At 46.1% G+C, this 26130-nt stretch overlaps 1 non-coding gene across 1 annotated transcript; it reads right to left on the bottom strand.

Annotated features, from left to right (window-relative positions):
- Positions 1–20161: 20161 nt before the first annotated feature.
- Positions 20162–20233, bottom strand: TRNAE-UUC (transfer RNA glutamic acid (anticodon UUC)). Its single transcript has one exon. It is a non-coding gene; the product is annotated as a tRNA-Glu (tRNA).
- Between the last annotated feature and the right edge of the window lie 5897 nt (positions 20234–26130).

Here is a 26130-nt window from a genome sequence, read left to right as displayed (position 1 = left end):
CTTCCTCTCAGTGTGTCTCTGTGTTCTCTCCTCTCCTTTAAGGACACCATTCAGGGGCTTCCCTGGTGGCACAGTGGTTAAGAATCTGCCTGCCAATGCAGGGGACACGGATTTAAGCCCTGGTCTGGAAAGATCCCACATGCCGCGGAGCAACTAAGCCCGTGCGCCACAACTACTGAGCCTGCGCTCTGGAGCCCACGAGACACAACTACTGAGTCCATGCGCCACAACTACTGAAGCCCACGCACCTAGAGCCCGTGCTCTGCAATAAGAGAAGCCGCCACAATGAGAAACCCGCACACCGCAACGAAGAGCAGCCCTCGCCCACTGCAACTAAAAGAAAGCCCGCGCGCAGCAACGAGGACCCAACACAGCCAGAAATAAACTACTTAATTTTTTATAAAAAGGACACCATTCACTGGGGTTAGGATCCACTTTAATCCAGTACGCTCTCATCTGAACTAATCGCACCTGCGAAGACTATTTCCAAATCTGAGATTCCAAGTGGACATGAATCTGGGGAGGATGCTATTCAACCCAGTACATTATTTTAAAGACATAGGAAGATATATTTTTAAAAACATTTCTGGATTTCTTCATATTCTCTTGCATATCTTTCAAATATCATCTAGGGGAGAAGGGAAGCAATGGAAGAATATAGTATTTTAATTGGGGGCGTCTTTTAATCCCAAAGAGTTCTCACAAAGCTAATTTAAACTTAGGGGCCTCAAGAAAAACAAATTTCACAACAATCCTCCTTAATGTTTATTTTTCAGCTGAATATACACATCTCCTCTTTGGAAAAGGGCCTTTTCCTCTGTGCCTTGCCTCTCTCACGTCCCAAATTCAGGGGCTGCTTTAGGGTGCCTCCTTATCGGAAAAGAGAGGTAATGTTGTAAGGACAGCAAAAATATCAATGTGAGGTGTGGAAGAAACACCCCTTAGGGCTTTCAAAGCCTCATTTTAGAGTGAATTAAAACTTATTTGTATAAACATCGTGTGAGCTTTTCTTAAATTTTCAAATAGAATTCAGGAACTAGAACTAAGGTGGCCTTCCTACTACTTAAATTTCCAGTTCCTATGTCCACACAATTACAGTGAAAGAAGCAAAGTCAATAACCAAGATACTTCAAGTCCAAAAATCTGATTAAAAAAAAAAACATAAAAATAACCTAAACCAATTTTTTTTAAAGCATTGGTTCTCAACCAGGAGCAATTTTGCCCCCCAGGGGACATTTGGTTATATCTGGAGACATTTTTTGTTTGTCATGCCTGGAGGGGTTCTACTGGCCTCTAGAGACCAGGGATGCTGCTAAACATCCTGCAATGCCCAGGAAGGCCCTTCACCACAAAGTACGATCCAGCCCCAAACATCAATAGTACCAAGATTGAGAAGCCTTGGTGTAGCACCAGGAAAACCTTTCCAAAACCTTATTTTGATCATGTTTTGTTCCTGCTCAAATGGCTGAACATTATGTTTGAGAATTCAACCTCCCTGACCTTGGAGACCTTCTAGAACTTACCCCAGGTTCCCTTTCCAGCCTTCTCTCACTACTCCCAATATGAAGCCTTCTTATCTACTACCTTAAGCCTGCACTTACACTGTTCAAGCCCTTCATAGCTCACCCTATTTTGAAAATGTTTCCCACTCGCTCAGACTCAAACCTCATCTGTCATTCAAGGACCAGCTCATGATCCCCGCTTTCCAGAAACTCTCTGGGGCCAGCCCTCTCCTCTCCGTCTCATCTTTCGTCCCTCTCCCCTCACTCAGTACACTCCAGCCACACTGGTCTCCTTGCTGGCTCACTCATACCCCAAGCTCTTTTTCCCCTCTCTTCACCTGGCTGCTTGTACGACTGGCTTCTTATTCTTTAGGTTTTAGCTTAAATGTCGTCACCTCAGAATGGCCCTCGCTGAGCTTCCTATTCACTGCCCAATTTCTCTGTCATCACTCTGGTTCCTTCATGATATTTATCACTACATAGTATCCTGTCTATTCACAGGCTTGCTTACTTCTTTCCTGTCTTTTTTTTTTTTTTTTCACACTAGGATGTGGACTTTGAGGGCAGGAACCTTGACTAGCTTTTCAGCAATATGTCCCAGCCCTTTCACAATGAGTCTGACTCATAATACATGTTCAGTAAATATTTGTTGACTTAATGGATGAACTCATGGGCCAGTGTTTTGTTATTGAACTCTTGAGAATCTCTCTCATTCTCAAGAGCAGAGTTGCCCCACCCCCATAGTACAGCATGACGCTTTGGGGAAGCTTCTAGTAATTGTGCACTGGATGAATAAGCGCCTGCCACAAATTTAATACTTATAGAGCTTACATCCCAGTAGTTCTAGATGTAGACTCCACAGTGGACCTGCTTTATAGTTAATTCTAAGTGGCTGATGGAGGATGCAGGAAGCAGTACTCTGCCTGATTAGGCAAATTACCTGATAGCCACTACATTCTCATGAAGACTTCAAAGTTGCTCCAGTTCTGTTCTATGGCACTAACATGCCTTGCTTATTATCACTGGGCTTCATACCCTTTCTAGGAATAAATTTCCATTGATTTGTTTATCAAAATCCAAGCGGTTCCTTGCTCTGCAAAGACCTGGCAGAGAACCTCTCAATCCCCATTTGATTCTCCTCCCCTGGGGCAGTTGCAAAGGAGAACGAACATTGTACTTACAAGGCATTTTGCCACATTTCCTCCATTCACCTATGGCAGAGAGGCTAACTATCTCCTGATACCGCTTTTCCTCATGTTTGTAGAATGTTAGTTGGGATGTTGCCACCCTGGTTAAAGCCCACATGTCCCAGACTCCTTTGCACTGAGGTTTAGCCATGAGACAAAGCCCTGGCCAATGGGATGTGAATGGAAGGTATGTGTGAGCTTGAAAGGTGAGTGCCTTCCCCTTCTTTCTCTTTTCTGGCTTAAATATGGATTAGGTAGTGTCCTCCATGCAGATGAGGGCAGTATTCCAAAGATGGCAGAACAAGAAAATGGAAGGCAATTGGGTCAATGACTCCATCACTGCCGCGCCGGCCATTCATGCTTAGGCTCAGAAGTTTCCATGAGAGAGAACACTTTCTATCTTGTTTAATTGACTGTTATTTGGGGTCTTGCTCCAAAAGATGACCTGATAGCCTCAACCTTTCCTACCTTCCCCACTAAGAAAGTCAGCAATACCACCCCCATTTTGCCAAACCGAGATAAAGAGGAGGCGCGCCCACGTCATTCAATAAAATCTGCAGAAATGCTAGATTTGAGCCAGTACCTCCTGGGACATGTTTTTCTCTGCCTCCTCTGCCACTCAACCTCCTCACTACTGCCTATCCTTGGCCTTGTCTTAGCTCGTTCCAACCTTGATGTCGCCCATGGGCACCAATCAGGTGGTGCAACACAATCTAAATAAAGGATATTTTGAGAGACCCTGAGCAGGCTTATCGCCAGTCAGCAGTGCTTTTTACATTCCCAGAGGGAACTCACCCCATTCCTTTTTCTCAGCTTTCCCGGAGGTTTCATTTACTGCACAAAGACAGAGCACAGTTCCTTCGACTTAAGGATGCCTACAGAACTTGTGATCTAAGCCTGCCACTGTGGATTGCTTTCAGGTTATCAGAGAGCCCTGAAACATGAATACTCTTTGCCAATATCAAAGTGCTTTCCAATGGTCTCCACTGACCTTCCCCCTTTCACCAGTTGTTGAAAATAGATGATCCTAGTGTCCTAAAGTGTTCTTAACGGAAGCAGCCAAGAAAGAAGGTAAGTGAATCAATTTGTTCACGCAACATACGTGTGTGGAGCACCTGCTCAGCTGCCATCCTAGACACTGAGGATCCATCAGAGAGCTCCCATTTTAGTAGGGGAGACAGATGAGGATGGAAAACAGGAGGAACCAAGAAGGAGAGAGAGAAAGAGGGGAGCTAGGACAAGGAGAAGGAAAAGTAGGTTCATATTGTGATGAAAGTGCTATTAAGGAAATACAATGGGGGATTCCCTGGTGGCGCAGTGGTTGGGAATCCGCCTGCCGATGCAGGGGACGCGGGTTCGTGCCCCGGTCTGGGAAGATCCCACATGCCGCAGAGCAGCTGGGCCCGTGAGCCGTGGACGCTGAGCCTGCGCGTCCGGAGCCTGTGCTCCGCAACGGGAGAGGCCACAACAGTGAGAGGCCCATGCACTGCAAAAAAAAAAAAAAAAGAAAATTCAGTGGGAAGTGGGTCAGGCAGGCCTCTCCCAGAGGAGACTGATTGAGCTGAGGCTTGAATGACACCAAGCCAGTCGTGGGGATAATGATGTGGGGAGGAATTCTGGAAGAGGGAACAGCAGATGCCAATGCCTGGGGCTGGGAACATGCCAAGTTTGTTGAGGGGCAGACAGAAGACCCTTCTTGGCTACAGTGACATGAGTGAGGAGGAGAGCATGACATGGGGTTAGTTCAGGGTCCTTCCAGCTCTCAAAGTCCACACGTGGAGTTGGAAAGTGGACCTGGAGGTCAGGAAAAGGGGAAATGGGAGACCCATCCTTAATCAATGTCCTTCCCATGGAGAGAGGAGCTGAAGAAATCTCTGAAAATCTATTTCAATTGTACCCAGTCCCTCACTATCTCAATGTCCTTTAGAGAGGACTCTGCCTGTGTTTACACTTGGATGTGTGGTAACTATGCTGATGATGAGGGGACTGACAATTGAAAGCTTTGCTAAAGCTTGGTGTTAAATGTATCTGCTTCCAACTTCTCCAAAATATGTACCTTCCAACACAAGCAGAAAGTAAAACTTCCTCTTCTAAGACTAAATACTTAATGGAACAACCCACCATGAAAGTGAGATTCTAAAGCCTAAAAAAAGAAGATTCTTGCCTTGAAATCCTGTTTTTCTGCATTTATGACACACCGTGGACCGGATAGCCCCACCTCAGCCTTGAGTGACCCAAAACAAAGGTTCTGATCAGGTCTCTGGGATGAATGAGATAGGGTCACGTGACTTGCTTTATGCCTTTGGGCCTCAGTTTTATCTTTGAAATGAATATAAATACCTCAAGACTAATGTCAGCTAATTGGTAAGTAGACTCTAGAACCTACCTTTCTCATTTTTGTAAACCATGATGACTTCTGCCTCTCTCTGTAGCATACCTCCCATAATTTCCCAGAAATGACTGCTCACAGGTCTACGGTCACACTTTCATTGTCTGGGCAGTCAATGGCCATACCATGATAGACAAGATGACCATGGTCCCTGCCTTCAAGAACCTAAGTCTAGTGGGGAACACAGATACTGAGCAAGTAATTTCTGGAGTAAGTGCCATGCAGGGGAAATTCAGGTCCCTTTGGACATAGCCATCTACAATGTCTAGGCCTAAGGCTTGGAGAACTCAACTCTCCTTGAGGGTCTCATCCATCTTGAGAAAATTTTTCTAGCCTTTGAAGACTGTTTTGCTTTGTGATGCACTGAGGAAAGTATAGGACCAGCTGGTTTTGCTTTCTATCACCTGCCTGAGGTTCACTACCCCATCTTCCTCTATATATACTTTTGAACAGGGTAACAGAAAGTGATGTGGGATAGTGGAAAGATGCAGCATTTGGCCTCAAATGATCTGGGCTCAAATCCCAGCTTTGCCTCTGAGAAGTCCCCACACACTCTGAGGATAATAACTCCTACCCACCCCGCCCCCAAGGATTATTGTGAGGATCCATGTGATCATTTACATGAAAATGCTTTGCACACTATGGAGCATTATTCTCATGTCAGCTGCTATTTCACAAGTCTTAGCATATTCTGGACTTCAGCTTTCCTGACACTAATATACAGATTCCTGCTATTCTTTTGTGACACCCTTCATTACATGCCCCTCCTTTCATCTTTTGTTTGTGTTCATTTCAAATGAAAGCTCTAACAGCCTTCCCTCACCACCATGTTGGTTCTTTTAGCTGCCTTTTCCTTTTTTTCCTCGTGATATTTTGGAACTGGTGTCATTTAAAGCTTCATAACCTCCCTGGGTCCTTTCCGAGTCACCCTCAAATCCAAATCTCAGACATCACTCTATTTCGTTTACCAATTTGGAAAATCAGTAAACGTTTAGTCCAGATCAAAATGATCGTTCTCAGCCTGATGTCAAGGGTAGCCTCAGCTTTTCCATGAAATCTCTCCCATTTGGTGGTGGCCCTGGAGGAACTGTATGGAAGCATAGGGGTCAAAATTCCCTTGAGGGTCTAATATGGTGGTTCAGAGAACTTAGCAGCTATTTATCTAGAGACTCCTCCTCATAACCCAGAGTTTTCTTAGGGCTCCCAGACTCACCCCACAACTGGCCTCATCAAACTGAAGAGCTGGGTCTCTGTTCGCTGGTCACCACCCCAGCCTCCCAGGCGGTTCTTGGCAGGATGGGGGCAAGCTGGCCTGGAAGCACGTCGTTCCTCCCAGGACCCGCCAGAGGCGGCTCAGGCACGAGCTTCCCTTCCTCGTCCAGACAAGCCACCACTGACCCTGGTGGCAACCCGCCAGCAGCGTCACTGTCCTCTCTGTTCCTAACCATCACCAAGGACTTGGCATCCAGGCACTTGGAGTCAGAACAAGAGGGTCCTAATCTTCCATTCAGGAAGTCCCAGTGGTTGCCAGGTGACATCACAGGTGAGGATTGGGGAGAACTCCTGAGGCAGGCAAGCAAGGAGACTGTGGATTGATCTAGTGTCTAAGTACAAACACGTGAAAACTCAAGCCCACAGAAAGGAAATTAACATCACTTTTTGCCCCACTTCAGTGGAAAAGGAAGCTGGGTAATTGCAGTTCAGATGCAGCTTCTTTATTGGAAGTGTCTTGCTGCCAATGACAATAAACAGGGAAGCAGGTAGGAGGGATGACAAGCCCCTGGGTCGTTGCCATGAAGGGACGAGCCACCGGGTGGTGCCGGCAAGGACGCTGCTATGGCAGCAGCCCTTTCCCAGCTGTGGGCACCTTGGCCGGGGTCCTCAGCCCAAAGTCCACAGCTTGCTTCCCTGACTGAGGCAGTGTGGTTTCTGGAAACACAAAGAAACACACGCAAAGGGCAGCCCATTAAAAAGGATGAGACTCTTGGAGCAAAGAACCAAAGCATGGCGGGGCTGTGGCTACTCCCCAGCTCCCGGACCTCTGCTTTACCAGGTAACAGTAGCTTTCTTCCGAGTGACTTAGGAGGAATCCCAGGAGTGTGCATGTGTTTCCAAACCAAGACGCCAGAGCTCTTTGGATACTGTGCAGGACTCAGACTGTCTTCTTTCTTTCTTTCTTTCTTTTTTTTTTTAAAGCCTCTTAATTCAATCTACCCATCTTCCATAGTCATCACCAAATGTCACCAAATCTCCCATGTCAGATGGAAATAACTACTCTTTGCTTCAAACACAGGTTCGTTTATATGCTGGAATATGACACATCTTAGAAACAGCAAATCAAGAGGCATTCTGAAAAATGAGCACTAGCAAAAAAGTAACTTTATATTGTTCAAAACACTCAGCTGGGAAATACCATCATTTTCACATGCTGCAATCAGAGCCATTAAATGAACTTCATCTTTGTAATTCTGAGTACTTTTTTTAAAAAATGTGTGCCCGCATGGGTTCTGGCAAGCCTGAGGGTATTATTGTTGATTTGGTGATGATTTCAGAACTGTTTAAGGGTATCTTAGAGTCGTTTAAGAAAGTTTTCCTTTTTTCTTCCCCCTCACGCCTTTTTTTTTTTTTTTTTTTTTTTTTTTTTGGTTTTATGGAAATATTGACCCATGAGGATTTACTTAAATCCTCCTTGGTTATAGGCCTCCAAAGACAAAGCCATATCCATGGCAACCACAGGCCGCCCAGCAGAAGAGAGAACACATCAGACCCAGAGCATAATAGCTCTGTTTACTGATGACTAAGATCTTGAAAGCACTACTGTACATTCCGACTCCCGGCTCAGGGCAGGACTCCAGGCTGTCCTCACCCTTCAGACTCGGCAATCTATAATCAGAGCCACAGAAAGGGAGAGAAGCCCTTTTCGCAGCCCTTGGGTGTTCCTCCTCCCTAGAAGGGAGGAATGTGCCACTTCTCTCAAGGCCCGGAATGGTCCTGCAGGAAAGGAAATCTGTGAGCCGACAGGAGAAGCAGGCGGGGCCAGGGCAAGTCACGTGGGGTGGGGTGCAGCCGCACCGGCTGGAACTTCATGGCCCTTGGGGGGTCGGGGACCTGCCTAGCTGCAGGCCCTCTAAGGCCAGCCTCATGCCGAGGCCACCTCACCTCCGGAGGCAGAGGCACAACCAGCGGTAGCAGGCCCTACTGGAGCCTGGATTCCCAGGTCACAGCCAAGTGTTCTGTGATTTACCCTTTAACCCCGCTTCTTGCACCAGCAGGGCTAATTCCATCAGTCTTTTCCAGGCGCCAATACACATCTGGTAGACACACAAAGCCAAGTAAAGGATTGTGCACACCAAGCACCTCCCCTGCTTTCTGACACACGGACACCAAACAGGAGCTCACACAGCTCTCATCCCGTGGCTGAATCAATCAAGTCTCTGGCTTGCTAAGAACCCTCAGGCAGCTAACCATGCCTTCCTTCCAGAAAGTGAGTTCATCAGAGAAACCACCAAAAGGAAAAGAACTCCAGCCCCAAATGCATTAATTTCAACCCCAATCACACCGGAGCCCTCCCTGGGAAGATTTCAGGTGCCCGGATCTGGGGGGGTGGGGGGGAGGGGCAGTGGAAGGGGAGAAGCATCGCAGGGCCCAGCGATCCAATCCTGGTCCTGTGCTCCCCCCCAGGGTCTCCCAGTAAAGGAGAAAGGCCATCCCCACGCGCTTAAACGGCAGAAAACTTCTTCCGAGGAGAGAAAGACAGGAGGAACCCGGCGCTTCCTTTGTAGCAGCCTGGGGGGTTTATCTGTTTTCTATGCCTGACTTCTACATACAAGTTTATTTGAATGTTTTAAAAGTTCCAGATGTTAAAACAGTTTGAAAGTCACAGCTCTAGAGACAAGAAAAGGGGATGGAGAGCAGGAGGATGAGAGAGGGTAGGGGAAGGATTTTGTAGTGCTTATTGAACACCTTTATGTTAGTTTATTTGGTCATTCTTTCATTGACCTTATCACATAGGCATTGCATTTGCTATTGGTTTTTAGATGAAGAACTGGGATTTGAAGAAAATACAGAATTCCACCCCCCCTGCCCATGTCACACGTTGGCAGTAAAATCGATTCCAAGTCTTTGTCAAGTTGAAGCTTCGCCCCAGGGCTGTTTGATTCACCCCAGCTTTATTCCTCTATAAAACTAGTAGCTGTTTACATATGATTACAGATAACAAAATAAAGAAAGCTTACGCTGTCAGCCAAGTTTTGACAAGAAATTCGAAATATTTGTGTCCTCGCAGGCCCCAAATTGAAGCAAGCACTGCGACCAAACCTTCGGTGCCAGATTTATTCTAAATTCTAAAAGCTCTGTGCTAAAAAGGGGGACTCTGTTTCTTGTCACCAGTGCCCCCGGTGCTCTTTGTTTTAGATCCCAGTACTTTGGAGATGTTTAGACTGCTCCATTTTTTACCATCAAAGGAGAGAGAACCTCATAGAATTGCTAGGAAATGGAGCCAGCTCTCTATATACAGGGAATTGTGCACAGTGTCCTTGCCAGAAAGGGAGCATGAACTCGGGCTATGCGGCGAAGTGGGAAGGGTTTGGGAAGGGCTCCATTCAGGGCTGTGCACTGGGCAACCGCTAACTGCATGGAGTCAGTTTTTGTGCTCAAAAAGGCTCATGGAAGCAGCCAAGGTTCTTTGACCAGACCTGCTGGCTTTTTAAACTTTGGGGCAAAAAAATTGGGGAGGCCAGTTGGGAATCTCGCCAGAAAAGGTTGGCTCTAGCTTCAACGTCCAGGACAAACAGAACCAGTAAAGGAATATTGCCCCATGTGCACTGCATCTGGTCACTGAGATCATTTTATTCACCAGTGGCTTGTGGCCTAAGCAGAAGTTGGAGAATGGATCCATGATACCACCTTAAAAAAGAATCTTATGTTGGCTGCACACTTCATCCCTCAGAACACCTCCAGAAATTGTTGAACTTGTTTGACCTAACTCAGCCCTGGGCGGACCAAGCAAGCAGTTGGTGGTGAAGGAAAGGACAGGACCTTGGGTGTCTACACTGGAATTCAACAGCAATGACAGGGGCGCATATCTACACCTAGTCATCTAAAATTAAACAACCCAACCAAGACAAAGCAAAACAAAAAACCCCCGCACAAGCAACTTTAGCCTCGCCTCTCTCCCCCATCACACCCCCTCCCAAAATATTCACAGAAATACAACTGCTGCTTCCTCCGTCCAGTAGCGGTGGTGGAACAGGGGAACCCTAGACTGTCTCTTCTAGTCTCTCTGTATCCCCTGTACCCGCTACTCCCAAGCCAGTTACCCTCCACTCACCAGCATCTAACTTCACCTTTACGTCGTGTTCCTAGGGATGGTGGCAAAAGTTATTATAATGAAGCTACAGTGCTTAGGCTCCTAATGTTTCTCGTTCTCACTGAATTTCTTTTAACTTTCTATTTTGAAATAATTGTACACTCACAAAAAGCTGCAAAACATTTAAATGTTAATGGTCCTTTATCCGAGAGCTGTAGTCACACTCGCTATGTCCCCCTTCCTCCAGGTCTCTGCCCTTTGGGGTCCTCAACCTGAGGACAAGAGTCATTGGAGGGCTTCCCTGGTGGTGCAGTGGTTAAGAATCTGCCTGCCAATGCAGGGGACACAGGTTCAAGCCCTTGTCCGGGAAGATCCCACATGTCACGGAGCAAATAAGCCCGTGTGCCACAACTACTGAAGCCCACGCACCTAGAGCCCGTGCTCCGCAACAAGAGAAGCCACCACAATGAGAAGTCTGTGCACCGCAACGAAGAGTAGCCTCCGCTCGCCGCAACTGGAGAAAGCCCGCGCGCAGCAACGAAGACCCAACACAGCCAAAAATAAAAATAAATAAAATAAATTTATTTTAAAAAAAGTCATTGGAGACTGGAGATTTATGAAGTCTTGCGGGGTTGTGGGGGTCCTAACTTTCTTGGAAGCAGAATGACTTTCTACATACATATGTCTATGTATATTTATACCACGTCCTCAGAAGATCATGTTTAAAAGATAGAGATCTCTCTCTAAATATCTAAGTTACTATGCTTTTACTATGCTGAGCCTAATAGAAGTGAATTCTATTTTCTCTTTTTACTATTTTATTTGTCATATCTGACACTGGTCTCTTCCCAGCTTGTTAAAGTACCTGTTGTTTCTGCTAACCCTCAAATAAGAATTCGAATTATTGTGATTCTTGATATAGAATCTCATTGTGAGAAATCTCTCAGGGATTTCCACACCCAGCAGATAGATCAAAACTCCAACTAAAAAAAAATTTTTTTTAAGCCACTCTGATTTTCATTTGCAAAACAGCAATAAGGAAAGGAAGCGCTCTGACAAGAGGGAAGTTACCAGATGGAGAAGACTAACGGGACCTAGGTTGTGCGCTTAAAAAGTCTTTAAATGCTAGAGAAGAGCTTTCAGTGAACGGTCCACAGACAGTCTTGGTTCACTAAAAGAATGTCACTTATGGCTAAAATGGCATTTCCTGTGCAAGACCCAGGGCATCTAGGTTTTGTTTTCCGATGAGAAGATGGACCAGCCACATCACCCTGGATGAGGGCATGAATGGGAGTTTAGTGGGCCTGGAGCCTTGTCCCTTCAGTGTCAACCCTGCCCACTGCAGGAGTCAGCCCAGAACCCATGTCTAAAGGGTGAGAGCATGACCCTCAAAAGGCTCGCAAAAGGTTGGATGGCTCTGAAATGCCCTTGTGCTGGGGGTAGCTGAGAGTACACTATAGGGCATCTCATAGCACTCACCCCAAACTCCCAAGCTATATGAATTTACTTGTGGGGCGGGGGGCGGGAAGTTCCTGACTATACTCATGTCAAAAATAATTTGGAAACTTGAAATAAGTACAAGGAAAAAGATTAAATGTACCACCCAGAAATAGCCACTGTTAACTTTTTGGTATATTTCCTTCCTGTTTTTAGGTATGTGTGTATTGTCTTCTATACAAAGTTGGACTCAAACTATACATAGAGTTTGGGATTCTGCTTTTTTCTGTGTCATTAGATAATCTTGGCTGTAAATAATCTGCTCTACAACATTCCGCCATATGGATGTACCATTTGTTCATTCATTCTCCTATTACAGGACCTTTTTATCATTTCAAGTATTTTTTAATGATAGATGATGCTGTAAGGAAGAAAGCATCCTTGTTCATCAATCTATATCTTTGCTCTTCTCTGATTCTTCCCTTGATGTAGATTTCTGAAAGTATAATAACTAGATAAACGGAAGAAACATGCTTACGGTTCTTGATGTGTATTCCATGCTAAACAGTTTTCCGTGAAACTCGTACCAACCCAGCTTTCCAGTGTGTCCCACAATCACACACAAAACATATGCAAGGGGCTTCCCTGGTGGCGCAGTGGTTGAGAGTCCGCCTGCCGATGCAGGGGACGCGAATTCGTGCCCCGGTCCGGGAGGATCCCACATGCCGCGGAGCGGCTGGGCCCGTGAGCCATGGCCGCTGAGCCTGCGCGTCCGGAACCTGTGCTCCGCAGCAGGAGAGGCCACAGCAGTGAGAGGCCCGCGTACCGCAAACAAACAAACAAACAAACAAATATATATATATATGCAAGAAACAATGTGCCAACATTAAAGTGCCCAATTTATAAAATAAAATAATTAGTAGCTCAGGGTCTTCGACTGATTCTTCACATAATGTAACAAGATCAGAAGGGACTAGAAATTTTGCAGGCTTTATTAACCAAGATTTATTAATAATAATTTAAAAAAAGACCGACAAGCACCCCAGAGCCCCTGAAAGCTTATATAGTATCTTTGCTCAAATTGGAAAAAGTCACGCCTTTCTCAAGACCCTTTACAAGATGGCAGATAATTTTCTGCCATCTGTCAGAAAATTATCAAAATCTATGATGACTGCAATGGAACTGGAGGCCCTCGGAGCTGCGCAGTGCACATTTGGTGCTCTTGAGATGTGTCACTGCAGGGCTAGAGGTTTATATACAAAAGCGTGTGTCTGTCACTACAGGCTCCCTACGTGACAGAATCTCTCACATCTTCCCAAGCACACACTCTCTCTACCACACCACTGATTGCAACAGCCAGGCACCGTTCAGTTAGAAAACCCTCTTATTTGCCTGAAAATGACAATTGCCCCAGAGACGTGTGCTTTCACAGGTATTCCAGCCTGGATTGCCTGTGCTCTTCATTTGCTCCATTTAGATGTCCCAGCAGTGCCTCAGAGTTGTCAGAGGAGACAAATCTCATTCTCTCTGCCCCACTTCTCTGTCTCTCTGGGGAAGCTTATCATCTTGGGGTTGTCAACAAATCATCCCTTCCCTTCACACCCCACCGCTGAGCTGTTGCCAAATTCTGATTATTCCTCCTTTACTTCCCTTAGTGCAGCACTCCCTCTGCCTCCCTTGAATCCATTAACCCCAATCAGGACATTAATGAGCACAGGTTATGGAAAATTACTCCAGCTTCTGATAACTGGCAGGTTCGCTGCTCCCACTGCAGACTCAGTGAGCATATTTGATGCTTACAAATGTCCTGCCTTTCTCTGTACCCTCCCCCTCCCTCCCCAATCTCCTGTATTAGAGCTTAGAATGGAAAACAGCACTCAACAGAGGTACCCAGAGGCAAGAAATAGATGATGGGGGGCTTCCCTGGTGGCGCAGTGGTTAAGAATCTGCCTGCCAATGCAGGGGACACGGGGTGGAGCAACTAAGCCTGTGCGCCACAACTACTGAGCCTGAGCCTGTACTCTGGGGCTCGCATGCCACAACTATTGAAGCCCATGTGCCTAGAGCCCATGCTCCTCCACAAGAGAAGCCACTGCAAGGAGAAGCCCGTGCACTGCAATGAAGAGTAGCCCCCGCTCGTCTCAACTAGAGAAAGCCTGCACACAGCAACGAAGACCCAACGCAGCCAAAAAAAAAATAAATTAAATAAATTAATTTAAAAAAAAAGAAAGAAAGAAATAGATGATGGGGTTCTCTGCCTTTGGCAAATAGATTTGCTAGGTTTATACACAAGTGAGTCAGGGTCAAAGGCGATGCAATCGGACTGCTGCAGGTGTTGGATCAACAGAGCTAAAACTCACTGAGGGTGGGGCCTGAGGTTCCCTGATAATAACAAGGTGAGCTCCCCAGGTCCACTGTCAGACGCTGCAAGATCCAGACAAAATCCTGACAGGCCTCCATTTTCTGCACACGATTCGGCAATTTTGCTTTTGAGCTCCCCGTGGCAATCCTAATGCAGGTGACACGCCTCAGACTCACTGTGGTTCTGATGAGACAGAGATCCCTAGCATCAAGCACTCCTCTAGGGTCCACTGTTTCCATTTTAAGATGAGGGCATGCCGTGGGACGGCCAGCCAAAAATATGTAGGCCTCAGAGAAAACTGCTAATCCCCATATCCCCTCCTCACCCCTCTTTTTTTAAACTTCCCCTTAGGAAGTCTGGAAAAAAGGTGGGAGAGAAGTCAGAGCCATCATAAGCTGCGGCCCTGAACACTTGCCTATGTTTTGTCAGTTTGTGGCCATGACCAATCCTGTCTCCTTCATTTCCATTGAGAAGAAAACTGGAAAAAAAAATAGTTCATAGTAAAGAATTTGGCCTTGCCCAAAGAGAGGTCTGGGCTTTGCCCTTGGCTTCTGGGAAGTAATCTATCAAAGACACTCCTACCCGAAAGGAGTGTCTTTGTTTAGGGCGGGGTCTGGCCCTACTGGATAGCTTTAGGGTATCCAGAAAGACCAACTATGTGACTTAGGATGAGAGCTTTGGGTCACATGTTATCAGGCAGCCTAGAGGATGAGCTCAACCACGTGGGTGATCAAGCAATCAATCATGCCTACATAATGAAGCCCCAATAAACACTCAGGCGAGCGTCCCTAGTTGGCAATACTCCATGCCTATTGTCACACATCAGTACAGGATGGGGGTGGGATAATGCATCCTGACTCCATGGGGAGAGAGGAGAGGATGACAGAAAGGTGTCCCAGGCTCTGCCCAGTGTGTCTCTCCCTTTGGCTAATTTCAGCCCGTATCCTTTCCCCGTAATAAACCGTAACTGTGAGCACTACAGCTTTCACTGAGTTCTGTGGGTCCTTCCAGCACATCATCAAACCTGGGGGTGGTTTTGGCAATGCCCCAAACTTGAGGACGGTGTCCAAAGTGAGGGCAGTCTTGAGGGCTGTGCCTCCAAACTTTGCAGTTTGGCTAACTCCAGGCAAATAGGCTGAAAACAAAGTGTAATGTGATCTAGGTTAGTCCACAAGGAAACGTTTTTATGACAAAATTGCCAAATTCTGAAAATGAGGTTATGGAAGCCATTTCAAAGACCTGTTAAATGTTCTCATCTTCCCATAAAAGTGTGGTTGGTGCTGACCACAAACAGAGAAACTGGCCAAAAGATACTCAAATCCCCTCGAATCCAGAGAGTCTCATCCTGGCGGTGGAACCCTCTCTATGCTTAAACCTCCAGAGCTTTCCCGTAACATTTAGAATGAAATCCAGACTTCTTACCTTATTCATGTGTTTTTGTGTGTGTGGAAGATTCCCCAACTGAAATGTAAATCTAGATGGGTGCTGGCCCATCATCGGTGCCTATAATTGTTCGCTGAATGAGTAGCTCAAATAAAAGGAATATAAAAATGCTTATTTTGCCAGCAAGATTTTACCTCTGGCTTAATTTTTTTCTTCTTTTTTTAAATTGAGATATAATTCATATACCATAAAATCCAGGCTTTTACATTCAGGGGTTTTAGTATACTCACAAAGTTATGCAACCATTACCACTATTTAATTTCTCTGGCTTAATTTTAATCCTCCTTCCTCCCCACCATGCAGTTATAATGAGGGCTGCCAATCACAATACCCCACATGCATTGACCATCAAGAGGGTACAGGGCCCAGGTAAGGCCACATTCCTCCCCAGCACTTTCCAACAAAAACTAAGAAAAGAAAGACCTTCCCTCTTAGTTGGAGGAGCTGTGAGAAATAAGTATGGAGCTGGTGGTGCTCAGATCCCTGCCACGTGGAAAGAGCTGGTCCATAATAGGTGAGAATAAATCTGACACCCAGAGAGACAGAGAGATGGACACTGGTTCTGGTTGTCCCTGAGGCCAGCCACGTCACTCCACTTTCCACAGTTTGGTTATATAAGCCAATCATTCTCCCTCAGGCCTGAACTAGTTCCAGTGGCTTTCTGTAACTTGGAACCTAAGATGTTCCTTGAGACAATACAGTCCTTGTCCAGCTCACACATTCCCTCAGCACAGGTTTATTAAGTATTTACTGCATGCAGGGCACTGGTCTTGGAGCATGCGCTCTAGCGGGGAGCCATCGCAAGTGTGGGAAATGCAGTGAGAGAGAAACACGCAGACCAAAGCATCTCCCCCACTGTCAGAGAAGCAGGAGAGACTTCTGGAGGAAATGACGTCTAAGTTAAGACCTGAAGTTAGAGAAGAATTAGTATCAGAAGAGAGGTATACAAGATGCTAAGGGGAATCAGAAGATATTCCCATCAGGAGTCTCCCAGCAGGAGAGGTAAGGGATGCTCCGTGAAGGACAGGACATTTGAATTAAGCCTTAAAGGATGGATAAGATGCAGATATTTAGAGAAAGGACACAGGAGCATTTCAGTAGAGGAAAAATTGAGCAAAGGCCAGATACAGGGCAAAGTGAGAAATTAACTGAAACCTGGGGTGCACAGAGGGAAGCGTTAGAATCAGGTTGTAAAGGTAAGTTGGGAGCACATGGCAGGCCAAAGCCCTGAAGGTGCAGGGGAGAGGCACGCTCAGCTCCCCGCTGTGACGGGCAGCAGGATGTGAGATAGAAAAGATGGGTGAGATGGGGGTCAGAGAAACCAGTTTGGTAACTACTGCAATAGTCCAGGGAACAGATGATCTGCCCAGCACAGTGGCAGGGGAAATAGATAAGAACGGACCTCGGCATCACTGAAGAGGTAGAAATGATCAGATTTAACACTGTGATTAGAAGTAGAGAAAGAGGAACTAGACATGATAATGATGACAGTGATGATAATGGTGGTGATGGCAACAAAATGTCCTTGGCCCCAAACTGGGCCAAGCACTTTATATGCATTATCTTATTTAATCTTCACAACCTTATAAAGTAGGTCCAATTATTACCCCTATTTTACAGTCTAGGAAACTGAGGAACAGAGAGATGATGTAATTTGCACAGAGATTCTGAATAACACTTTTTTAAAAAAAGGAATCCAGGCAGAAGAGACTTAAGGAGGAGGACAAGGTCATTGCTGCGTAGAATGAGGGTAAGCTGCCTATCTGCATAAAGCTGAGCCCCAAACTTCGGTTTGAATGCATCCCTGCCAGACAGCAATAGTCTTACCTACATTTTCTTCATGAGTCCCCAACAAAGTACAAAATCCCAAGGTTTCTTAAGTCAGGATAGATTATCTTGACTGCTCCCCCATCCACCATGCCTGTCACTCTGTGACAAAAGGAAATTAGATTCATCTGATCAGCTTTGTTTTTCACAAAGCTATGTGGGATGATTACCCAGTACGCTGTGGTCTTCTCCGTGTTTGCAGATTGATTTTTTGATTATTTGTTCCAGTGATTTTCCAAGTATTAAGTGTTTTTCCAAGTTGTTCAGCTCTACAACGTGGGTAAGTTAAAAAATTCATATTTGCCTTCCCTTTCCTGTATTAATATGAAGTGTTAATGTTGCAATTATTTAGGAAGTTTTTTGCATGCAACATGTATCTCTCAGGGAGCATACATACAAATCTATGTGACTCTATATACCCATGTGGGTGGGCATAAAGCAGTATCTATGCAGACTCCCCCAAAGTTTATGACCATATATAAAAATAAAAGCATACTGAGAACCTATGACTAGTTCAAATATCCCAAATAAAGATTATCACTTTCTAGAAATGTCTGTATGGGAAAAAAAAAAAAATTTTTTTTTAACTCAAAATTTCAAACAGGAAAATTGTTACGACTGTGAACAATGACCGAAATCAAGATATGACAGAATTTTTAAAATTCATCTTCTCAGCACCCAGTGGTGCAGGAGGGAGTGGTTTCAGCCAGGACACCATGAAAGATTCAATTTGGGGGACAATCTAAAACACAATCTAACAATCTAGAACACAATCTAAAATCCAGCCCTAGGGAATCAGAGGCATAAAATCCCGGACCCAATGTTTCATGGGTAAAATGAGGAGCTCCATTAAATGACTGCAGAGGGCATTTGCAGCTCAAATAGTCTGTGAATCTAAAGACTGATTAGGAAGATGATTAATGAAAATTACTGCAAAATGTTCTGCAAAAATACAAGGTTGTAAAATGCCAAATATAACTCAAGCAACCATCTCCCCACAAACTTAAGCTCTTTTCATTTAGTTAAGTACATGTCTATAGAAGTATCTACTATGCTCTGCATCTCTTAATTATCATATGCATCCAAAGGAAGCTTTTGTCAAATCCGTGAGGCCACAAGTCTATTTTATGGAAATGAACGATTCATAGGATGAGTAGATTTAACAACCTTCATGTGAATGGAACTCACCTGCCATATGAAAGCAAGTTTTAAGACAAACAAAAACAAAAACCACAGCCCCTCAGTGGCAGCTCTCTCCATCAGCCACCTTCCCCCCCTTACTCATTTTAGGCCCAGGAGCCCTGAGGACTGCATTGTTCCTTGTTGTTTTCCTAGACCCTAAATAAACTCTAAATAGTCCCTTTATTAAACTCTGTTAAGAATGTCATCAGTTTTCTACTGGGCCCCTGGCTGATACAGACATAACAATAACATCTGATAACAAAATAAGGATTCAATTGGAAAAGGCGTGTAAAACATTTACCCTGGTTCATAGTACATGCTCAATAAACATTACTTCTTATTATTATGTTTTTTATTTTCCTATCAACTCTGTCCTACTTGATTCAATAAATGCAGATCACCTGCTGATGATCAATTTCTCCTCCAAGCTCTTCATTTAGGAATTTTGAATAAGCATATATTTAGCCTAGTATTTTTCTCATGAAGGATGGCAATTTTGTGTCCCTTAAAATCCCAAAGGACTTTAAAAAGAGAGCAAATTTCAAACGAAGTCATGTGGATGCCAAGTCTTTTTCACAGCCATTTCTCAGGGTTAAAGGCAGTCTGGGAACAAATTGGGGAAGCTTCAAAGAGTTCAACACCAGTGGGAAAGAAGTGTGGCTTCTAAATGCCCGGAGACTTTTCCTAATGGCAAATGGTTGGAGAGGTAAGCAAGATAAACGATTAGAGCAGAGGATGCACTTATTTGGGTAACAGTTGGAAACTGTCTCGTCACACATGAGTACTAAGATTTCTAACTCTAGGGCGCTTATTGAGCCTATCATGAATACTTGAAGTTTTTTCAACAGAATGTGTCAAATAAATATGTTAGGGCATGGGAAGAAAGTGCTGTCTTTACCATTGCCTCACTCCTCAATATTTGTAATAACCTAATTTTCTTTTTTCCTCCCTCACCGCCCCCCCTTCCCCCCGCAATAACTGGTTTAGTGAGCTCTTTGAGTCACAAACACAATCGACTGTACCCTGAACTACTCTGCCCTTAAGAGTATGTCTTTTCTGGAAATCTTGCTATCCTTCTCAAAGGAATGGCTTTAGGCAACTTAAAAGCCCTATCATGTCCTACAATATGGCTTTTCTTTTTCTTTCACAGAAGAGCACTTTTTGGTCATTAGTTCCATATTCACAGTACAAGGAGAAATTACGCAGAAAAACCAGCTGAAACATATATGTTAGCACGGGACCGGCTGGCTCCCTGCTCCTCAGATTTAAAGACTTATTTCAAAAGCTAACTTGGCACTGTTCCGAGTTACTTCGTTTCCTCCTGCTTCTGCCAGCGGACCGGGTTTGGGTGGGCTGTGTACCGACGACCGCTGCAGGGTAGCCCCTGATTCCCTCCAGCTTCAATCTCTCCTGGCTGCTCTGAAATGGGGTTACAGCGTTTTCTAAAAACACTAAGCTAGTACCCCCAACCCCCTAGTTAAGGGGGTTTTGAATTGCTCTTCTTTTGTCCTAAAAGGTCTGTAGTTCCCACACCGGGAGTCGAACCCGGGCCGCCTGGGTGAAAACCAGGAATCCTAACCGCTAGACCATGTGGGAAACGACGAGGGTTAACGCAAATCTAGACAAATTATGTCTTCAGCCTCAGCTTCCTCCCACCCCGCCTCTTCCGTCAAGCTTTGTCAGACTTGCCTCTGCGCATGCGGAGATGCCTTCCGGCCCGCCCTCTATTCTTCCGCGCTTTGAGGAGGGCGCTGTAATCTCTTTTTCTTCCACGTTCACGTCTTTTATGACCTCATCCAGTCTCCTGATTTTTAGACACCACGTATACACCGGTGTAGATTCTAGATTGATGAGTCATTATTCATAATTTCTCACAAGAAATGGGCAGACCACCAAAGGACTGACACTCCTTTGGAAGGACGTAAAAGCGCCTCCACAGAGGCCGGAGTGGGCTGGGCGCCGGGTCCCTGGCGGCCACTGACCAGCCGCGGGGCAGCCGCTCGCAGTGCAGCAGACCCGCCTCGGTGCAGCCGGGCAGACCCGCACGCCGGAGGAAACGCACGGGCCGCGTCCCCTGGGCCGCCAAGCCCGGGTGTCCCCAGCGCCCGGGGTGTGTCCCTCTCCCCTCCTCACTGTGCGGGGCCGTACGCAGGCCCCGTCCCCAGAAACTTTCCCTTTCCTGTCAAGAAACAGGAGGCAGGGCTGCCTGGAAGCCTGGAACACTCCAGGTTCTGTTGACTGAACGGTAAAAGGCAGGGTTCGTGTCACTGAAAATAGGCGATGGTGGTCTGTGAACGTACTTTTAAAAACCGGAGAAAGTCCCTCATTGCCAGCAGGCGTGATTGAGGGAAGGTCCCCGCGGTTTCCCAGCCCGGTCTCGGCTGGAAGCAGCATCTCTCCGGGCACAGTTTCTGCCTTACAATCGGCCCCGTGGATGAGGAAGCACAAAGAGCCAGTTATTCGGGCAGCCGGGGTGGGAGAGCTGCGGTCCCGGGGGCCTCGTGGCGGCTTAAACTACACAGAAGTTGTTTTCGCGAGCGCCGAGCACGTGGGAGCCCGCTTAAAAGCTGGTTCTGGTTCTCGTTTACTCCCTCCTCTCTCCCCACCGGCCAAAGGGTCTTAGAAGGTTCCCGCTCTTCCCCTAACCGAGGCTCTCTAAGGCTTCCATTGTGACATTCATCAGCAAGAGTGGAAAGAAACGGTTCTTACATATGAACACGGATGAAGCTCCCGTAGAGGGAGTCGACATAATCCAACACCATTGGAACGTCATGAAGTCCCTGAAGGAAAACCACAACCCACCGACTGAAAACCTGCTCTCTGTGTTAGACACGTTCCAGTATGTTTGCGCAGTTAATCTTCATAGTATACCTGTGAGGTATGTCTTATGCGCGTCTTTGGGGAGGGGGGGTCCTTCCTGTACGATCTTTGCATCCTCGAACAGTTTCACTTGTTTGTTTTTCAGTCAGTGAGACAGCTGCTGCCTGCCTTCGGGGGCATCTGTTTTGGAACAGTAAAGAAAACTCTCCAAAACAAACCTCATCAGCTACAGGCTGTGCTACATCTGTGCTTCTCAATCTGAGGGCGGAGATTTCACGTATACCTTTCAGTTTTGTATGTCCACGTGATAATTCTCTTTTAAGAGTACCTTCCCAGTTTTAAAGATAAAAGTTCCCGCATGTAACCCATACATTGGACAGGCACCATCCTTAGGATATAACCAGAATGCAGCTTTCCTTTGGTCTCTTACTATCCCCGAACTGAAATTGATTCCGTTTTTCCCCTGTCACTGGATGAGAACTATATACCGTTCAGCAACTCAAACTTCATTCTGGATAGATAGTTCTCCCCCACCACCCATCTTGGGCATGACTTCAGGCTAGGAACGGTGGGGAGCTGGGTCAGGCTCCTAGCAGCTCACCAGATCGAATTTTAGCTTCTCTTTCTAACCCTGCATTCCATGGCATCACATGGGTAGCCTGAGATGGCCGTGCTGGAGAGTATTTACACCACGGAAATAGGCAGTTACTCCAAGGCAGGGCTTTTTACCTTAGAGAGCTGGTGTGCTGCTTAAAGAATAGCGGTGTGCTGGTTCAGTATTTACCAGTAGACCCGGGGCCAGGGTCTGCTGTCCAGGAAAGAGGGTGTGACCCACTTCTCACTTCTTTCTTTGGCCTTCCTCCTTACCAGGCTCCAAGGCCCTCCAAGACTGGAGCGCAGGGAAGGCAAGGGAAAGGGGGACCGAAACTTGCTACTGGATCGGTACTGTGCAAAGCCAGCTTCCTGGGGCTTCCCTGGTGGCAGCGCAGTGGTTGAGAATCCACCTGCCAATGCAGGGGACACAGGTTCGAGCCCTGGTCCGGGAAGATCCCACATGCCGCGGAGCAAATAAGCCCGTGCGCCACAACTACTGAAGCCCGCGCACTCTAGAGCCCACACACGTGAACTACGGAGCCCACGCGCCACAACTACCGAATCCTGTGTGCTCTAGGCCGGTGTGCCGCGACTACTGAGCCTGCGTGATGCAACTACTGAAGCCTCCGCGCCTAGACCCCGTGCTCCACAACAAGGGAAGCCACTGTAATGAGAAGCCCGCGCACCACAACGAAGAGTAGTCCCCGCTCGCCGCCACTAGAGAAAACCCGCGCGCAGCAACGAAGACCCAAAGCAGCCAAAAAAATAACAAAAAAAGTCAGCATCCTGCTTTCTGGGCCTGAACGTGCTTTAGGGCTGACTCGTTTCCTCCGTGGCTCTCTGTGGGTTCCCCCCGAGGCCTCCCTGCTTGGACCCCTTGGACAGCGTCTCCCAGGAGGCCAGCAGTGACCTCCCAGTGTCGGTCTTACACCAGAGACACCAAGATCACCAGTGCCTTTGTTTAACTGCAGATTCCCAGCCCCACCTGGAGCTTCTGAATGAGAACTTCTAGGAGCAGGGTCTGAATTTTAACAAGCACACGCACCACCACCAAATGATTCTGATGCCACTAGAGTCTGAGAAACACTGAACTACACGACTCTAAATTCCCTTCAGCCTCTGAAAGACCATGATCCCTGAAGCAAAATTTCCATCATTTCCCTTTCCTGCTCAAGAACCTGAAAAAAAAAAAAAAAAAAAGGCTCCTAACTGCCTGTTAAGTAAAAGCTAAATTCCCTGGCCAAGCCCTCCCAGCTTTCCATACCCCAGCCCTCACATAACCTGTTACTATTACCCTCCCGTGCCCCCTCTTCAGAGACTGCATTCCAGTCACTCTACTGTCTCTGCCCCACTTGCCCCTCATGCCTTCCTGCCCTGATCCCTTTGTTCCACCTCTCTCTGTACCCTCCCCACTCTTCTTCCCACATCTGACCCCAAATCCAAGGCCAGCTCAGCCCCATAAAGCCCTATGGGTTCATTTCCTCTGAGTCCCAAAGCACAGGCCTTTAAAAAATGGTGAGGTAGGCTTATGCCTTGCCACCCTTATTATTTAAGTTATTTAATAGGAAAGTCCATGAATAAAAATCAGATTCCATAATCCCCCTGGGAACCCAGTCCTGCACTCACTCATTCTGCCAAGTAGTCCTTCCTTTTATCTAACTTAAATACTTCCTGCTGTACTTCTGTGTGAAAGCTGCCCCCCTTTTAACCAGCAGCATGAACAAAATGTTCCTGGGAGGAGGGAAAAAACACAAGTTTTTGAGGTTTAGCCAGACCAGTAAGTGAGCTGCATTTCTTTAGTTACACACACACACACACACACACACACACAAAGCCTCCTTGTTGACACAAGGAACCGCTATTCCTGTTCCCATGCATCTAAGGCTGACTCTCACTGGGCAGCTCTCCCATTTCATCCACCATTTGATACATTTGATCCTGGATAAAAGCCCCAAATACATTTTACTTGCCGGGCATCTACATTAGCCAAAGCGGTGGGTGCAATTCAGGTCTCCTGCTTGTCAGTCATTTAGGAGCACGAATGGTTTCCATTTCAGTGGGCCCAGGAGTCACCCTTTATAAGGGCATCGAAAATAAGTGCCAATTAAATTCCACTCTCCCAAGGAGAGCTCTGGCCAACACAGACCCAGCCTACGGCATAAAGTTAACCTCAAAGCTCTTTTGGGTAACAGCATCTGCCCCTGCTGACCAGTTGGGGTGAGTTAATCTTCATGGCCTAACACTAGGTTCAATTTCTAAAATTGGATCTGAGCTCAGGAGGCCACTGGGATAACAGAGCTTCCTCGGGGCTTTTTTAGGTTATATAACTCTGTCCTTCACCTCTATCCCGAATCTAGCATCGCCTTCTCGTCCCATGACTCAGGACAAGTACCCTTGAACTCCCGAAACTGGGTTAGGTGCTTGTTCTGTGGGACCATCCCATCAGTCATCAGGCTAGATGAATTTCCCTGCTTCCCTCTCCATGGTTGATGGTAAGCTCCTGATGGCACAGTCTGGGTCTCGTTCTGTTGTCTCCCCAGCTTCTGGCACAGTTCTTGGCAAGAAGAGACTCTTCCTCAGCCAGGTGAAAATATCTTCACAGCGTGGTATCTTTCCTGACACGTGAGCCACACTCAGTAAATGTTTAAGTGGTTGCTTACTTGATTCATTCATTCATTTAGTAATCAATCAATCAGTCAATCCCAGGGGAATAGTCTTGGTTTCCAGCCAGCACCTAAGTGGCAAAGCAACTGACTAAGAGTCTCAGTGGGCCACAATGTCAGTCTCTGAGCAACTACAACATAGAACATGGAACCACATCACTGTCTCCCAGTGTCCTCCCCCCTTCACATACACACTGCTTTCTCCCCACACCGTCCCTTCATCTGCTCTGATGGCACAAGACAGGGAGAACTTTGTCAGACTGTAATCATACTCACCCCTATCTGTCTGCTCAGCCCTGGGGCAGAGATGAGCTTTCCTTATTTTTCTGGAGGACCACACTCTGGGGTTGTGCAAGGCCAGGTACCCCATGGCCTGGCACCTAGAAAACTTGCCCAGCGTTGTAGTTTCCTGTTCCACATGGCAGTTGCCCAAATATTGAAATTATGGCCCTCTGAGACTTTCAGTTAGCTTGCTTTGCCACTTAAGTGCTAGGTGCAAATCAAGTTGGACCTTGTATGGAAGGTTAAAACTATTTGTGATTCATTTCTGGATTTCCTACCAGCAGTTCTGAGTTGAGTGAGCTTTCGAAACTCATTTTCTTCTATACCTGGGAGATAATCTGTCTCAATTTTCATCAATAGCTCCATGGCCAGGGATTATGTCAAGTTCAGTGCTCATCATGGCACTCAGTATATAAGACAGTGCTTGGTATAAAAAAATAATATCGCATATAGGATTCACTTAGGTGCCATACAATTCTAAACACTTTAATATATTAACAATTCTCACAATGACCCAATGAGATAGGTACTAATATTATTACCATTTTACTGATTAGAAAACTGAAACACAGGAAGGTTTAGTAACTTGTTAAAAGTCTTACAACATATAAATAGTAGAAGCAGGATTCAAATGCAGGCATTTTGTCCCAGAATCTGAACTCTTAATATCAAACTGCCTTTACTATTATACATATTGCATAAAATAGGGCACTGTCACTGATAATAATAATAATAATAATAGATAATGCCATTAGCAACAATGACAACATGCATTCTGAGGCCAGATGGAATATTCAGCAGAGAGTGAAGACGTTTTGGGCTCTTCCTAAACCAATGAAAATAAACATTTCATGATTTAAGACTTCATAGATGCTGACAGAGATGCACCCCTGGTCCCTTCTTCCTCATCATCTAGCCATTTTCAGAAATACCGCTTTCTTCACTGTTATCCCAAAGTAATGTTTTCCCTCTCTCACAGTCTAGGGTTAGAAATCTCATAACTTTTCCCCCTAACCTCTATTCAGAATTACTGTTCACTGTTGATTAACTGGATCACGGAATCAACAAACAAGGCACGAAGATTCATGAGGCTTAAGACATTCTGCCCTTCTGAAGCCACCGGCTACTTGACAT

Source organism: Mesoplodon densirostris, chromosome 17, assembly GCF_025265405.1.
Source record: "Mesoplodon densirostris isolate mMesDen1 chromosome 17, mMesDen1 primary haplotype, whole genome shotgun sequence".
NCBI lineage: Eukaryota > Metazoa > Chordata > Mammalia > Artiodactyla > Ziphiidae > Mesoplodon > Mesoplodon densirostris.
This window is presented reverse-complemented; position numbering and strand designations above follow the sequence as displayed.